At 41.7% G+C, this 17,452-nt stretch overlaps 1 protein-coding gene across 2 annotated transcripts in view; it reads right to left on the bottom strand.

Moving 5' to 3' along the window:
• Ctnna3 (catenin alpha 3) overlaps window positions 1-10,686 on the bottom strand; it is a 1,475,129-nt gene extending 1,464,443 nt beyond the window's left edge. The window contains exon 1 of one of the 2 annotated variants that reach the window (XM_021205680.2): window positions 10,539-10,686. The gene's annotated coding sequence lies outside the window, so the exon portion shown is untranslated. The remainder of the gene's footprint in view (window positions 1-10,538) is intronic. The other variant, XM_029542318.1, reaches the window with a different exon arrangement.
• Window positions 10,687-17,452: the final 6,766 nt, after the last annotated feature.

Raw genomic sequence — 17,452 nt, 5'->3', positions numbered from 1 at the left:
ACACGTGCACACACACGTGCACACACACACACATGCACACACACACATGCACACACACGTGCACACGCACACACACACGTGCACACGTGCACACACACACNTACACACACACATGCACACACACGTGCACACGCACACACACACGTGCACACACACATGCACACACACCTACTCACACCCAGGCGAAATAAATGAAGGTAATAAGAATTTTAAGTGAATTCATATGAGGCTCTATAGAGTGGTATATTAACCTTTTTTAAAAATTACACCAGAAATTCTCATCAGTTGCTCTTATCAGCAGGGGTTCAAGGAACCGAGGGCTAAAAGTCAGGTAAAGAGAATAAAAAAAAAAAAAAAAAAAGAGAGAGAGAAGCAGGTGTTAAATCACAGGGACTCTGTAGTATCTACTACAGAAGGTATACAGCTGGAAAAAATACAGACGTGGTGAAATGGAGGCCAAATTCCACCTGCTAAACATAGCTTGAGTGGGTCTGTGTGTCTGTCGTAAGTCCGACCCAGGGGCCCAGAACAGTGGAAGCCGGAACCTCTGCTGGCTGTCTCCGGTGTGGGCTGGATGCTATTTCTGGTCACCACTTTCTCTCTCTCTCTCTCTCTCTCTCTCTCTCTCTCTCTCTCTCTCTCTCTCTCTCTCTCTCTCTCCCCCACCCCCCACCCCTGGAGGATTTTTGGAGTGCCCAGTGTAGCTCATGAAAGACTTCTTGCTTATGCCAGTTAGAATAGACTTTTGGTTTAGGTACTTTGTTATGTAAAATATAAATGGGATGTAACTTTTTCAGCTTAAACAAAAACATAATGCTGCAGAAATGGCTCAGCACATAAGAGTGTTTACTGCTCTTGCAGAAGACTCAGGCTCAGTTTCCAATATCCCATCAGATGGCTCACAACTGTCTATAACCCAGTACCAGAGGATCCAACACTCTCCTCTGGCCTCTGTAGGTACATGTGTGCGTATGGTACATATACAAACAAGCAGGGGCGCACATTTAAAATTTTTTTCAATCATTCTTTTAAATGTTTATTTTAGCTGGGAGTGATAGTGCAGTCCTTTTATAGCAACACTTGGGAGGTAGAAGCAGGCAGATCTCTGTGAGTTTAAGGCCAGCCTGGTCTACACAGTAAATTCCAGGCCAGCTACATAGGGATACCCTGACTCCAATAATTAATAATAATAATAATATCATCATCATCTATAAAAATAACAACTTAAAGCACGAGGCGAGGAAAGGGTAGGAAGTGTATACAAAAGAGCCAGCATGGTGGTCTGGGTCCCAACAACCCATCAAACAATATGCCTCGACCACCAGAGCATCTCTTCAAGACACAGATGTGGAGTAAGATCAGCAGATCCCCCTCCTTACACAGAATTTAAAACATAACAGAAGGAAAGAGATGATGGTAACAATGATTATGGATATGATATGAAGACAATTGTAAGATTCTATAAAAGACATTTTTTTAAAAACTAAGGAAACAAAAAAGAGAAAATGAAAAAGAAAAAGAGAGAAAGAGAGAGAGAAAGAAAGGAAGGAAGGAAGGAGAGAAAGAAAGGTGTATATAGAGGATACACATTAAAAGATGTTAATTCTCCTCAGAGTCAAGACCATGGAAGAACTTGATAACTTGAGACAGTGAATTTGACTGGGGTGGGGTGTGGCTCAGTTGGCAATGTATTGCCTAGGAAGCCCTGCGTACAATCCCCGTCTCCTCATAAACACTGGGGCACAAGCTGCAATCCGAATGCTCAGGAGGTGGAGGCAAGAGGATCAGATGAGCTAGAGAACCCACCTAAAGGAAAAAACAGTTCAGCCCCAGCCCTTAGGAGGTAGAGACAAGCAGATCTCTGAGTTCGAGGGCAACCTACACTATGTAGAGAGTTCAGCAGAGCGAGAAAGTATGTCTCAAAAAATTTTTTTTCTTTGATTTTTTAAAAAAACTCATTTATAACTAAGAAAATGTTGAAAGGGTAAAAAGAATGAGGAGCTAACCTTTCCACTTTTGAAAACAGAGTTTGAGGATCCAGAGAGATGACTCAGGGATTAAGAACACCTCCTGTCTTTCAGGGGTCCCAGATTCAAGCCAAGTACCCACATGGTACAAAGTAGCTGACTTCTTTAAATTTCTTTTCTTTTCTTTTCTTTTTCTTTTTTTTTAAGATTTACTTATTATATGCAAGTACACTGTAGCTGTCTTCAGACACCCCAGAAGAGGGCGTCAGATCTCATTACTGATGGGTGAGTCACCATGTGGTTGCTGGGATTTGAACTCAGAACCTTCGGAAGAGCAGTCAGTGCTCTTAACCACTGAGCCATCTCTCCAGCTCTTTAAATTTCTTTAAAATTTTTCTTTTATTAGACTTATTCATTTTGTTCTTTGTAATTCCAGTTCCAGGATATTTGACGCCCTCTTCTGGCCTCTGCCAGGTACCTCTACATACAGCAAACATATACAACTACACTTAAGTAGATTAAAAAAAAAAAAAAACTTAGAAAGCAAACAGTGTGAGAGGCTTAAGAGATGGCTCAGAGGCAATCAAGACATCTCACTACTCTGCCAGAGGTTCCCCAATATCCGCACTGCGCAGCTCACAACCACCTGTAACTCCAGCTCAACAGGGCCTGACACCATCTGTTTTCAACAGATATATACACACACACACACACACACACACAATTAAAGTCGTTTTTAAATTTTTATAGTATAAAATGAAGTTGTTTTAAAAGTAATGATTGTGCCAAGATACATGACTGAAAACATCTGTGACACTAGTCTCAGGAAACAGAAGCAGGAGAGTTGCTAACAACTACATAGTGAGGTACAAGCTCTAAGATAGTAGCAATTGATGGACAGTAAGCAGATATCAATAGTAATTGAAGAAAGAGAAAAAGTTGACATGTGGGCTCCATTATAAACTTAGTACATGATTTTAAAAAGAGCATTCTGAATTAGCAAGGAAAAGAGTGATTTTTTTTTAAAAAAAGATGGAACATAATATATAAAGTGAAGAAACACTTAACAAACAGGAGGCTGATTCCCGACTTCATTCCTTTGCTTAAATTCAATTCCAGAAAGATTTCCACATTCTGAAAACAAAGTTAGTAGACTTATTGTTGAGGCAAACCCTTTCTAAGCAAAACCTAAGATCCAGAATCCATAGGGTCTAGAGAGATGGGTCAGTGGTCAAGAGCATCTGCTGCTCTTGCAGAGGACCAGGGTTCGATTCCCAGCACCCAGATGGTGACTCACAGCTGTCTGTCACTCCAGTTCCAGGGCACCAATGTTCTCTTCTGAGGTGTATTGATATCAAGCACTCACATAATGAACATATATACATGTAGGCAAAACACACATGGAATGAAATAAATAAATTTCATAAAATAATTCTTTAAAAAAAATAAAAGAAATTTCAATTCCTGACTACAATAATATTTTACTTTATATATGTAATTTCTTAAAAATAAAAGTCAAAAGTGAAAAACTAATTTTGAGGGAAAAAAAGCACAATAATCTAATTTTGTTCGTTACGGTATAATTTATTTAGGGCTCAATAAAACAACTTGGACAATAATTCATAATGGGTGGGGCTGGTGAGATGGCTCAGTGGGTAAGAGCACCTGACTGCTCTTCCAAAGGTCCGGAGTTCAAATCCCAGCAACCACATGGTGGCTCACAACCATCTGTAACAAGATCTGACGCCCTCTTCTGGACTGTCTGAAGACAGCTACAGTGTACTTACATATAATAAATAAATAAATCTTAAAAAAAATAATAATAATAATTCATAATGGGAATTTAGATAAAAAGAAATACAACTGGCCAACAAATATTTATACAAGTTTTTCAGCCTGAAGATCAGCCTGGACAGTTACCTGGTGCTGTCTCTGCAGATCACAATTATCGCTTACAGCAGGCGTTCCCTCAGTGTTCAGTGACCCTCCAACAGACTATAACAAAAAGTATGAGTCTCATTTACACCAACTGAAGTGACCACAGATTTATCAGTACTAAATGTGGCAGCATTTGCTGTTAACTCTAGCACTCAGGAGGCAGAGACAGGCAGCTCTCTGTGAGTTCAAGGCCAGCTTGGTCTATAGAGAGAGTTCCAACCTAGTCAGGGCCACATAGTGTCTCAAAAAGAAATGTAATTAAATCAAAATGTATGGATACTGGTCAGCATTTCTCTGTCAATGAAAAATATGGTCAGAATCCATACCACCCTCATAGACTGTGTCATGTTATCAAAAGTACAAAAGCTGACCGTGTGGAGGAAATGTACAGGAAAATGCTTAGGTTTGAATAAAGGGCGTGCAGCCTGAGTTCTCAGGAGTGTCCATGAAAGTCTGTCGGGAGAGCTGAGGTCGACTGATGAGCTGATAGGAAGCCAGTCTCAGTCAGTCTCTGGGGCCGCCACAGGGACCTCCATCAGAGGAGACCACATCTAACGTCCTGCAGGAATGCTGAAAACTTAGAAGCATGGCGTCCAAAACCTGTGCGGCAGGAAACAACTCCTAATGCCATGCCGGCTTCAAACTTTAAAATGCTAATCACTTTTATTTCACAATAGTGGGGAAATGTTTCCATTAAAATGTAGTTTCGGGGTGGGCCAGACGGCTCCGTGTGCAAAGACACACAAACCTGAAAATCTGAGCTCAGCCCCTGGTTCTGTAAAATTGTCCTCCCATCTCTATACAAGCACAGTGGCCTTCTCGTGCCATCACACGCGCGCGCACACACACACACACACACACACACACATGCACACCCACACTCATGCATACATGCACACTGACGGAATAATATAATATTTGTAACACATACATATATATTTTTAATCCCAGGAAGAAAATGAAATTGCTCAACATTGCCCATAGTTAATAAAGTGCGAATTAAAACCAAAACAATCACATTCACCTATCACCCAGACCAAAGTAAACTTCTAGAAGGGGGTGGGAGGTGAAATGGAGTCAGAGCCACAAGTAGCCCAGTGACTGTGCATAGAGGCTAACCTTGAGTCCTGATCCTCCTGCTTCTGCCTCCCACCTGAGATTACAGGTGTTTACTACCACATCCAAACTAAGTTAATGTTTTTTATATAATATTGGTGCTGGTGAGGGCTGTGGCATAGTCGCTCAGAATACTCTGTGTACAGACATATAAACAGATGAGAGACCGGAGAGGGGGGTGTTTCCTGTGTGGGGGTGGGAGGGGTGGGTCTCTCTTGAGAGCCATTTGCCTTGTTTGTTGAGACAGGATCTATGACTGGGGACTGGGGCTCACTGACTAGGTGTGGCCAGCTAGACCATGACCTCCAAGAATTACCTCTGTCTCCTCCCAGCTCTGGATTACAAGTGCACACCACCATACTAGGTTTGGATGTGGATTCTGGGAGTCAAACTCTGTCCCTCCTGCTTGTAAGTACTTCATCAGCAGAGTCATCCTTGTAAGTACTTCATCAGCAGAGTCATCCTCTACCCCAATCCCCCTCACCTCTTAGAAGACAGTCTTATTCTGTATCCTAGGCTGCCTTGTAATACATTTTTTAGCACAGGCTAGCCTCAAACTCATGAAAATCCTCCTGACTCTAATTGGACATAAGCTCTTTTTGAGACAAGTCCCGCTGTGTAGCCCTGGCTGTCCAAGAACTCACTTTGTAGATCAGGCTGGCCTCTAATTCAGAGACCTGCCTGCCTCTGCCTCCTCCGTTCTGGCACTAAAGGTACATGCACTGTATCTTCAATTCTTATGAATGTTAAAAATGAGACTGCCTTTTAATAAAGCAACTCCACTTCCATGAATTTATCCCAAAATATAGTCACAAAAGTATATCAAGAGCTAAGAACAAAGATGTGTAGTTAAGAATCACATGATGAAGCAAACAAGAAATACTGGAAACTATGAACATATCCATTAATCCCGGTATATCCTTCATGCAAAATATGATACCATTGGCAAGATGGAAGTCCATGCGAGATACCACACACACATCTGTCTGAGCGGGGAGGGGCACAGCCAACACAGATGAGTGCACACAGCACCATGTATGTCCTCTTTTTCTTGACCTAAATTGTGGTCTTATAAATTCAGAGAGAGGGGGAGAAGGGAGGGGGAGGGAGAGGGAGGGAGGGAGGGAGAGAGAGAGAGAGAGAGAGAGAGAGAGAGAGAGAGAGAGAGAGAGAGAGAGAGAGAGAGAGAGAATGCACAAGGGTGTTCCATACGCAACCAGAATCAGCAGCATCTATCACAGACTACTTGGTTCTTAAAACTGTGATTCCTTTGTTAACCCATACTGGAAAAAAGCAACAGAAATGGCAAAGTCCAGTAGAAAAGCAAGTCAGTCTGGTGCTGGAGAGACGGCTCAGCAGGTAAGAGCACTGGCTACTCTTGCGGAGGCCCTGAGTTCAGTTCCCAGCATCGACATGGTAGCTTTACAACTGAGTCTAACTCCAGCTCCAGAGGCTCTGGCGCCCTCTTCTGACCTCCATGGTCACTGCACGCACGGAATGCACCCACGTGCATACAGACAAACATTCATACACATGAAATAATGTCTTAAAAAAAAAAAAAAAAAAGCCTGTTAATTCTATAAATTTCAGTGGAAACAATTTATAAAAGTCAACTCTAGGCTAAGTCTTACCTGGCTGGGGAGTCTCAGAATAGACTTCATTTTTATTTCTTAATCCTCCCTCCCCCCCCCCTCTCTCTCTCTCACACACACACACACACACACACACACATGGAAATACCTTGAGGGCAGGCTCTTTGTTTCAATAGCAACAACCTACAGCACTTAGAATAAATTTCAAAGTCAGGGCCAGGGTAGGACCCCTACCCCTTTAATAACACTGCCTCTCAGCCATTCTGCAGCCTTCTCAATGAGGTCTATTAGGGACGCTGACATTCATCCTTATGTAATAACTTCTTCCCAGTTCTCTGCTTTTACATATATTGGTAAGGGAGACAAATGCTTGGTTTAGCTTAAGCAGTGCCATGCCAAGTGATTTCTACAAGGAGTTCCTGTGACACTGTAAATCACTAGCTGCTTCACTCGTCTGCAGAGTCCTGCTACAGATGATTTACACTTTGGCACAAGCTGTATATGTCCTTGCTGGGACCAGTAACAAACTGAGATCCTCTCATACTTTGAACGGCATTAAGTGCAAGAGGGCTGTAACACTCTCATTCGAATGTGGGGAGTCTTTCTTTACATTGGACATTGCTCTGTCTGTATGAAATCAGTTTTCCCACTGACAGGAGAGGCCATAAGTACACAGGCAGAAGGATTAAGAAAAGTGAAGTCAGGACAGGAGACAGCTCAGGGGTAAAGGCAGCTGCCTCCAAGATGAACCACCTACGGTACAGTCCCAAGATCCACATCACTGTAAAGGAGAGAACTAACTCCAGTTGTTATCCTCTGCCCTCCATACAGGCTTCATGGCACCTGGTGTACACACACACACACACACACACACACACACACACACACACACACACGAAAAAGGAAAAAGCCCAGCGCCTACACACACAAAAAGAAATTAATTTTTTTTGGGGGGGTGGCTTTTTTGAGACAGAGATTCTCTGGGTAGCCTTGGCTGAATAATTTTTTTTTTTAATACAAGAAGTGAAAAGCAAGGAAAGGGAAAGAGGTGCCAAGGCAGCAACTCTACACAGGGGAATTTTAAGTCACATCCTAGTCCCTAGAGTTAGCTATTAAATTGGGTTACAGATTACTGACTGACCAGCCAGCAACAACATAGTTACAAGACACAATTAAGTCCAGGAAAATCAGTACAAGTGCCTTTACTTTCAAAAGACCTGCAGTCCCAATTATCTGTCATTTTCCTTTAGATTAACCAGTCCACAACACAATGTCACTTACAACCCAGTATCCAAACAAGAATCAGAAAAGCATGGTTTCCCATCGGTAGAGTAGCATTCCCATGAGCCAAGGACCCACACATAAATACTGTTTTTAAGTCCTCACTACAAGAAACAGAGCATCTCTTCAGGCAAGACTAGGTTGCTAACTTCTATTCTTAAAGATGAACCCTTTCTATTCCAAATTAAAAATAGAAATATGCAAACCAAAGTTCATAGAGGCTAGAGAATTACTGCCTGCCCATGGTTAAGGAACCCCTCAAAATATCACCCCAAAATAAGACGCCATGATTGAAAGCTTTTTTAAAAATAGAGGCAAAATATGTCCTTTAAGAATTCATAGCTCTATATATACCTCATCTCCCATCAAATGATACTAGTATCTCTGTCCACGCCAAGCTGATTTCTCTATACAAGCCACCACCTGACACTTTTATTATCATGCCTTAGCTTTTCTCTTCAATCTGGAACCATGCATCTTTAATTCAACAATTTAAAAACCTGACGCACTTCTTCCCTCACTGCCACCCAACTGACTGGGTGCCCTATCCCATGCCTTTACCCTTTTTCCTTTCAATTCTACAGCCCATAGATTTAGTCCAAATAATTGTGATTTCCTCTGGTTGGTCTTTAACTGAGGTATTTACTGACTCTGCCTGGTTTTGCTATTTGTTGGTCACAGCTGGCTCATCAACTTTCTGTAAATCAATATGATGCATGCATGGTTTTCCAGCAGAAGTAGTTTGCAAACGCTACTGCTCCAGAGTCAACGTGACACAGATGACAATATTGGTTTCAGGGAGAACTGAAGCTCTTCCGATTCCATGTGTAGCTCTGTCGATGTTTATAAATTGAAATTTTGTAAGTCTAAGCAACTGTGTCCTTATACATTCTTAGTACGTTGTTCTCCGTCTGCCTGTTATGTGTGTTTACACATCATAAACACTTAATAAATATTTTATTTGGCTGACAAATTTTATAATGCTTTAAAAGGGGAACCATAAAAACACATCTTAAGAGATCACATGTTTCACCTTCAAGTGTAATATTCAGCATTCATTCCAACAAGCCACACTTAGGGTTGGGGGCTGGGGAGATGATCGTAAATATAAATAGACATAAAAATATGCAAAAGCATCTTTTCATAGCACCTGGATGTTCAGCAATGATTAACAAAATTATGTTCACTGAGAAGTTACTACACAGCGCAAGAGTAGCTATATAAACCGGCAAATAGTATCTGTAAACATGTAAGCATGGGGCTACAAATGTTACATTCATTATAGCAATTATTTTAAAGTCATGAAGGAGACTAGAAAGAAACAGGAATCAGTGAGATCACTAACCATAACTTTTCCTCTGTTCCTTCACAACCACACAATGATCACTGGTTACTTTTGTACAAAAATAAGTGTTATTCTAAAAAGTCCCGATCCTTTTACTCAAATAAGAAGATTCGAACTATGTGTAGACTGTAACAGATGTTAATGAGTATGTCTGTACCGTCTGTATTTAAGGTTCCCTCCTATATCACTGTTGAGGTCATTTTTTTTTTCATGTGGAGCAGGGAAAAGGGGGGCACAGGGGCTGCCCCTGGATGGAGGAAGGGATGAAAGGAGGTAATTTTTATAATGAACACTGAAATTGTAACAGTGTAGCCAAACATTCCATTGACATCTGGCTGTTGATAATCCACAGCTTCAAATCCTAGCTACTCCCTCTACATTCATCATCCATTCTAGCCAGATGAGCTAGCCACAAAGCCAGAAACAAGGCTCACTTGAATCTCTGCTTTCCCCATTTATGTGTCTGAAACGAGTCACCAGTTTCCTGTATCATCAGACGTCTTGCTAGTCTTTCTTAGTGGCATAGATCTGCAATTCAAAACCTCCACAGCCAGTGAAGCTCCTGGCATCTATGCTGGAGTCCCTCTTTCCTTTAGTAATCATTGCTTCCAGTCCTATCCTTGACTTAGGTGACAACAGCTGCTTGTAGTCAGTCAGACCCAGTCAACCAGCAACTTTCCCTCTGTATAGACTTTCTATCTCAAGCTTAAAAAAAAAAAAAAAAAAAACCCACTCTACGCTGTGATTTTCACATGGTTAGAAATGCTGAACAACTCTGAGATCATTCCTCAGCCTCCCAATACTGCTGCCAATTATATAAGCAATATACAACCAATATTAAATGCTGAAAATGATGCTCTCTGCCGCTATCGCATTCAAAACACCATCCATTTCCTATGAATAACTTTTAGTTGAAAGCAAAGCCTGTTCAAATACTTTCCATCTTTGCTTCCTTTTCCCCAGTCCCAGGCTAAAGCACAAGTATCCAGGCCATATCTTATCTTTCCCTGCACAGCACCCAGTTGGCTTTTTATAGCCAGAAACTCTCCGAATGCTAAGCACGACCTTGGCTACTAGCTTGCCTTGGCGGAGTCTGAAAGTTATTTTTAACTTTGAAATTAGCAGGAAACCCTACATTTCTCATCACAACTAGTGAAAACATCCCCATTTCCTATCATAATGTGATCTTCTTTCATTCGGAAGGAACCCCCACGTTATAAACCTATGACGTATGAAGGAGGCACAGAAACCCAAGAGTGCGCTGAAGCCCCAGCCCTTCACTTTGATAAAGTAACTCACCTTTCTGATGCTTCCTACAAAGTAAATGAGCTTTGGGTTCAGCTTTTGGAGGGAATTTTTCCAAAGAGAGCTCGAAGGGTGGGAGGAAAGAGACAGAGCCGGTGGGGCAGTCCCTTTAGCTAAGCACCCAGGATAAGAAAGAAAGGGGAGGTTACAAGCCAGGGGTGGGTGGTATCTAATCCTGGGCTCCGCACTGACCTCACTGACAACTTGTTGCTGAAAATACTTTGTTGAAGAAGGCCAGACACATACATTCCCTAGGGACCTCCATACTTCTTCGGAAGCTCTAAATAAGTCAGCTTTAACTTTCTGTCATCCCCATCCAAAACAAGAAACCGTTTCGAATTAAAGCCGAAGGTTAGAATTCCTGGGAGTGAGAAACTGTAAAGGGGGAGGTACAAGAGTCCAGGAAATCCCTGCATCGGTACTAGTTAAATTGTAGGGTCTCTGGAGTCATGGGTCACATCTGAGATCGGATTTTTCTGCCGAAGTCTTACCATCTCACACTGTCACACCGCTACCGTACTTTCTGCTTCTTATAGTTATAGAGGACCACATAAATAGCAGTAAAAAGGTAGGCAGTAGGGTTAATGAAGACCTCTCCAGTAGGGCAATTATAATTAAGGTTCCAGAAAACAGGCTTATCCCTGAAGTTTTCTATTTTTTTTCTATTTATGGAGATTGGGGGGGTATTTCTTTTTCATACATGGATGTATATGAACATAAGAATATATACTTATATATGTTTATGGAGTTTATTTCTGTGTTTCTTTTTCATATATAACATGATGATGTATATGAACATATATGAACATAAGGTATATAGCTTTATACCACCAGAACAAGATCTAAATCTTAACCTTCCCCTCTCTAATACTGCACCCCACTGACTGATTCCTTAGTGTCGTCGTTCCCTTGAGCTTGTGTATTAAGATGCTCCCTTAGCTAGTCATCCTTTAATTCTTGTAAGAACACACAAAACTACCACGACACGGTGCTAACCACAACATGAACTATTTGTTGGGACTCTGGCAGTCCTTTTCTTAAGGGACCACATTCAAAATAGAAGAAAGCATTTACTTATTAGCTCTACAGACACTCTTGGAACAAATATCAGGGAGCCAACAGGAAAGACAGGATCTGGGGATTGTCAGAGAGAATCAACTGTGAAAGGAGGTTCTTTTTATTATATGACTTCCAAGGAAGCCTGCAAAACAAGAGGATTTTTCTTGTGGGCCCCTTTAAAATGCACACAACAGACATTTATCTAAAGGGTCATAGTTACTAATGCAATGTCCTTCCAGATTTGTTTTGAACCATCCTTTTTTCTTCCCCTTGGAGGATCTCAGGGTCGTTTCTTTTCATGGGGGAACAAAGGGTAAGTTTTACATCTCCCAATCCATCTCTTCTGGAATAAAGAGATCACTTGACATTTGCAAAACAGCAGGGTTTGTTTCAGAGCTTTAATAATGAGTGGTTTCTAAACCAGGACTGTTGAACTGAGCCCAATATAAGGTATCCGAATGCTGTTCTAAACTTGGCCTGCTTAGCAGGGAAGCCACCATACCGTCCCTCCCTGCTCTCAAACCCTCCTACTCTTCTGCAAAATGAGGACATGGGCACCTCTATTCTTTATTTTTTAGTGGATATGTGACTTAAATTGATAAAATCTGAAGTGTTTAAAACTTAGTGGAGCTCTCAAAGATGGAATACCATGAAACTACATTGCAGTGTTTGGTGTTTTTTTTTTTTTTTTTTAAGTAAGTACTCAGTATCTGAAGTGCGATCTTTAAAGAGTTTTGTGGGGTGTTTAGGGGGGTTTCTGGTTGTCTTGCTTGGACTGTTTCCTTATCAGTTGAAGTATTTAGCACTCTCACCACAAGGGGGTCCTCTAGCAATTCAAATCATGCAGGGTGCCCTCATGGGCCCCTGTATTTATATCCCACAGAAAACACAGATCACCTAATGTCAAATTTCCATAGCTCACTATTGGTTAGCAGACAAAAAGAGAGATCTGACTTTCTCTATGTGATCGCTGAACACTGAAACATGCCCAACACTGAATAGTTCCTGTAAACGACACAGCCCTGCTTTTTTTTTTTTTTTTTTTTTTTTTTTTGCATCCTGGCCCCCTTCCAAATACCCACAGTAATTCCTGTCTGTCACCTCGCCCAGTCTTGTTCAGTATTTATGTTCCTTCCCTATTTGCTTGTTTCTTCTCTTTATGCTTTCCAAACTTGAAATTTTTGGCTCACATTCCACAGACAGACAGACCAAGCTTAGGAGCAGGAGAGAGAGAATCAAAAGGAGAGAATAAATCAGGGCCAACCTTCCTGAGGCAATCAAAAGTGTGGTTTTGGATTTGAGTATCGGGGCTGGTTCCCTCACAAAGTCGCTGGACTGAGAGTATTCTGAGGAGCCCTATTGTGGAGATCTACGTTCTGAGCCAACTAGAAGATTAGAGGCGAGGGAGGAACTTCCAAAAAGAAGACAGTTGTGTCCCAGCGAAACATCCCTCTTGGAAAACAAGCCTTCTAACACACAATCAGGTCTTTACTCAGCATGGGATGATGCTGTTTTGTGTCATTAAACCCCTCAAGAATGAAAACAACTCTTGCATAAATCGTGTATCTATTTATTCTATATAAGATACCTCCAAAAGTGGGCAATTTGGTCAGAGCTTTTTAAAGGTGTGTTATTTTGAAGCAGCAATATATCTCGGTGGGTTAAAGCATTTCCCTCCACCATGTCGGTCTCAGGGAATGGAACTCAAGTTATCAGACTTGGTGGTTGATGTCTTTACCCAAGGAGCCAACTCCAAAGCCCTCCCTGAGAAAGGAATCTCATTCAATGTCCTAATCAACGTAACAGGAGGCGAGGATTTTCCTGTTGCCCAGAATTGATAACTAATGCTCAAAGTGAAAGAAATAGAGTCATCAACACATATTAACATGCTGCAGAATTTCCAGCATTTGAAGACTAACATCATTGTCTTCTCCATTTAGACAGCTAATATACATTTCATACTGTGTGTGTCTCCACCCATGCACACATACACACACACACAAAAAAAACAGCTTTTCACTTTGTCTATCAAATTTACTTCCTTCTACCATGCAAATCCTACTACAGTAATTGACACTAAGACCCAACTACTTAAATGGCGAAGACTTAGGAGTCATCCCTCATGCCTTCTTTTATCTAATCAGCATCAAGAATTCCCAGCCTTGTGTGCTGGCATCCATAAGCCCAGCAATTGAGAGGGTAAAACAAGAGAAATGCAAGTCTAAGTCTCTACTGGCCTACATAGCAAGACTCCATCTCAAAAGACAAAAGGAAGAAAAGTGGGGAATGTAATCTCATTGGTAGCGTGCATACCCAACATGTACGAGGCCCAGGATTGGATGCCAGCACCAGATAAAGCACACATGGTGGCACACACGGTGAGTTTAAGGCCACTGTGGACTACAGGAGTCTCAAAATAAAATGTCTTCAAATCTATGCCCTGGCTCTATCTTTACATTTACTATTCTGGTATAAACTAGCCCTGTTGTCTGGCTCATTTTATTTATGTACTGTCTTTCTTTCTTTCTTTCTGGCCTCGAACTCAGAAATCCACCTGCCTCTGCTTCCAGAGTGTGAGGATTAAAGGCGTGTGCCACCACGCTGGGCATGTACTGTGTTTCTAGTTAACTTTTCTCCAAATTTTATATAAGTCCAAATATGGTACATGGAGCTAATCAGGTTATATGTAGTTGCAAAACCTTTACGTGTCATTTTAACTAGTTAAGAGCAAACTACTTCTCAGAAGGGTTAAAATGATTCATGTAGTTTTCTCAAGGTAAGAATCTCTGGTAGACCATCTTGCTTTTAGTCAATAACCTCGAGTGCAGAAACTATAGTCATGGAATATGTATCTATCAACCACCCTATCAAGCTCTTAAATATTATATTAGTTACTTAATAATCCAGAACATTTGCATTGGTTTTTTAAAAAAAACAGCTCAGGCTGGCTAGATGGCTCAGTGGGTAAGAGCACTGACTGCTCTTCCAAAGGTCCTGAGTTTAAATCCCAGCAACCACATGGTAGCTCACAACCACCCATAATGAGATCAGCCTTCTTCTGGTGTGTCTGAAGTCAGCTACAGTGTTCTTACGTATAATAATAAATAAATCTTTGGGCCGGAGCAAGCAGGGACTGAGCGAACAGATTTGACAGAGCAGGTGGGGCCAACCAGAGCGAACAGGATTGACTGGAATGAGTAGAGGTCCTAAAAATTCAATTCCCAACAACCACATGAAGGCTCACAACCATCTGTACAGCTATAGTGTACTCATATGCATAAAATAAGTAAATAAATCTTTTTAAAAATTAGCTCGCTGGGCGTGGTGGCGCACGCCTTTAATCCCAGCACTTGGGAGGCAGAGGCAGGTGGATTTTTGAGTGCGAGGCCAGCCTGGTCTACAAAGTGAGTTCCAGGACAGCCAGGGCTATACAGAGAAACCCTGTCTCGGAAAAAAAAAAAACAATCAGCCCGTGAAACTCTGATGCTCACAATCATTTTCAAAGATGGAGAATAGTCAAGATGACATTTACAAATATTATTATTGAAAGTTATTTCATTTCTTTAATATTTTTTAATTTTTATTTTTATGAATATATATTTTTACCTGCAGGTATGTCTGTGTACCACGTGTGCACCTGGTGTCCACTGAGGTCAAGAGGGGCCCATCAGATCCCCTACAACTGTAATGCTAGACAGTTACGGGTGCTAGGAACTGAACCTGGGTCCTCTGGAAGAAAAGCCAGTGCTCTTAACCACTAAGCCATCTTCCACAGGCATTATTTCAAATTATTTGATCAGAAATGTATAACAGTACCTCTAAAAGATTCACACACTTGGTTTCTATGCAACCTTTTACACATGAAGTTTGTAATCCTAATTTCAAGTCTTACTTCTTTGTTCTGAGAAGACAAAGACAGAGACGTTCCTAGTTGTGAAGCATAACAATAAATATTTCTCAGAAAAGTATCCAGAGCTACTTCTTTACAGTTTTTTTTTTCCTTAAAGAAACTGGTTTCCCTCCATGAGCTTGCATGTTCCTCAGCCTACGAGAACTTTCGCCCTTTTATAATCAGTTTCCAGTGACTCCTCTTAGCAAGCTGAAATGACATTTATACATCTTAAGGGCATACTTAATATCTATACTGAGTCATTAAAACTTGTCCAAGGCCTGGCAGGATGGCTCAGCAGGTAAGGCACTTGCTTCACAAGGTTGGAAACCTAAGAACAATCCCTGAGGCCTACGTGCAAGTTTAAAGAGAGAACTGAGCCCACCAGGGACCTCCACACAAAAGCTTTGTGCACACCCACACACAATACATACACACAATAATATATTTAAAATAAATAAGTAAATTATATCCTATATATGTCTTTCACATCTAATGATGTCTATACACACACACACACACACACACACACACACAAACTACAGATGTGGGATACAGAAGTGATGTAATATTTATGAAATGATAAACAATTGTGATACACTAGAGAATAAAAACCCAAAAACAATCTTCTTATGATATACTTCAACAGCTGCAGCCCTAGAAAAGCAAGCAAAAAATAATAATTCTTTGTGCTTCTAACTAAAATAAGATTTAAATTCTAGATTTACAAGAACTATAAATGAGGCATACATAAATACCCACCAAGCTCTTTGAAAGATGCATGGGATGTGGGAAACCCTCCATCTTTGAGGAGAATTTCACACTTGTCAAAACCTGTGTCATTGGCCTGACAGACTGTTTGATTGGTCCAGCTACAGTCTGGTTTCTGTACCGTCTCCTAACTCCACCTGGGTTACTTTCCTGTAAAGTTCAGGTTCAGTAAGGAGCCTTAAAATAAAGCAAATTCTGCAAGAATATAGCTCTCTCCATTTCTGATCATCCTGAATATCTAACCAGGTTCTTCAGTCTCCAGCACACCCCAGGAGGTGTTGACGCCATCTAGAACTGTCTTTAGCAAGAATTGTGTTACATGACTTTACCAGGCTCCCTGTTAACCCCAATGCCTTCTGTTCGCGTTTGTTTTCTGCTGCTGATAAAACACTGGCCAAAACCAACTTGGAAAGAAAATGATTTATTTCATCTTCCATCACTGGGGGAAGCAGAGGTGAGAACATGGAGGTAGGAACTGAAGCACCTCTCTGGCTCCACCCTCTGCAGCACACACAGCTTGTCTTCTAGGCTCCAGCTGGCTCCACTCCGCTGCTGCTACTGCTCTTGGTGGTCATCCTGTGGTACTGGCATCTTCAAAATGTTGGGGTCCTCTGCTACAACTGGGCTGGCTGAACTTTCACCGATAGCCTTTCCTGGGCTTCCCTCGGTGAGTCCAGCCCTGCCACACAGTACCAAGCCTCAGCTGCTCTTTATGACGACTTTACACCTTCAGCTGCCTGCACAAGGTACAACTCTGGCCATGTTGGAACACAGCTTCTGTGTGCGAATTCTCAGAAACATTTCCCAGAAGATTTCACCTCAGCGATGTCCGTCTCTTCTTAGTCAGTGCTGGTTTCTCAGGTCCAGCTGGCCGGCAGAGCATTCCAGCCAAAGTCCCACCTCTGTGCTTCTGGCCCCTTGTTAATCACAGACGATTCTTCAGCCCCGGCTAACTGGAACCACAGAATCTTATTCAAAATAACAAACGACCACAACAGAGTCTTTAAATTGACCTCTGAAGCTCCACAAGCCAGGCCTCTATCGAGTGCACGGCCTTTCTTACCTCTCAAGCTCCTAGGAACGGCTCACTGAGCTCTCAGCACTCAGTGACTTTGCTAGCCTAAAGCTCTGAAGTCCTCCCGCAATCCTTCCCTAAACAACATGGCCTTGTCTGTCACAGCAATACCCA

The sequence above is a fragment of the Mus pahari genome, chromosome 9 (genome assembly GCF_900095145.1).
Source record: "Mus pahari chromosome 9, PAHARI_EIJ_v1.1, whole genome shotgun sequence".
NCBI lineage: Eukaryota > Metazoa > Chordata > Mammalia > Rodentia > Muridae > Mus > Mus pahari.
The sequence above is the reverse complement of the archived record's forward strand: the minus strand, read 5'-3'. Positions and strand labels throughout refer to the sequence as shown.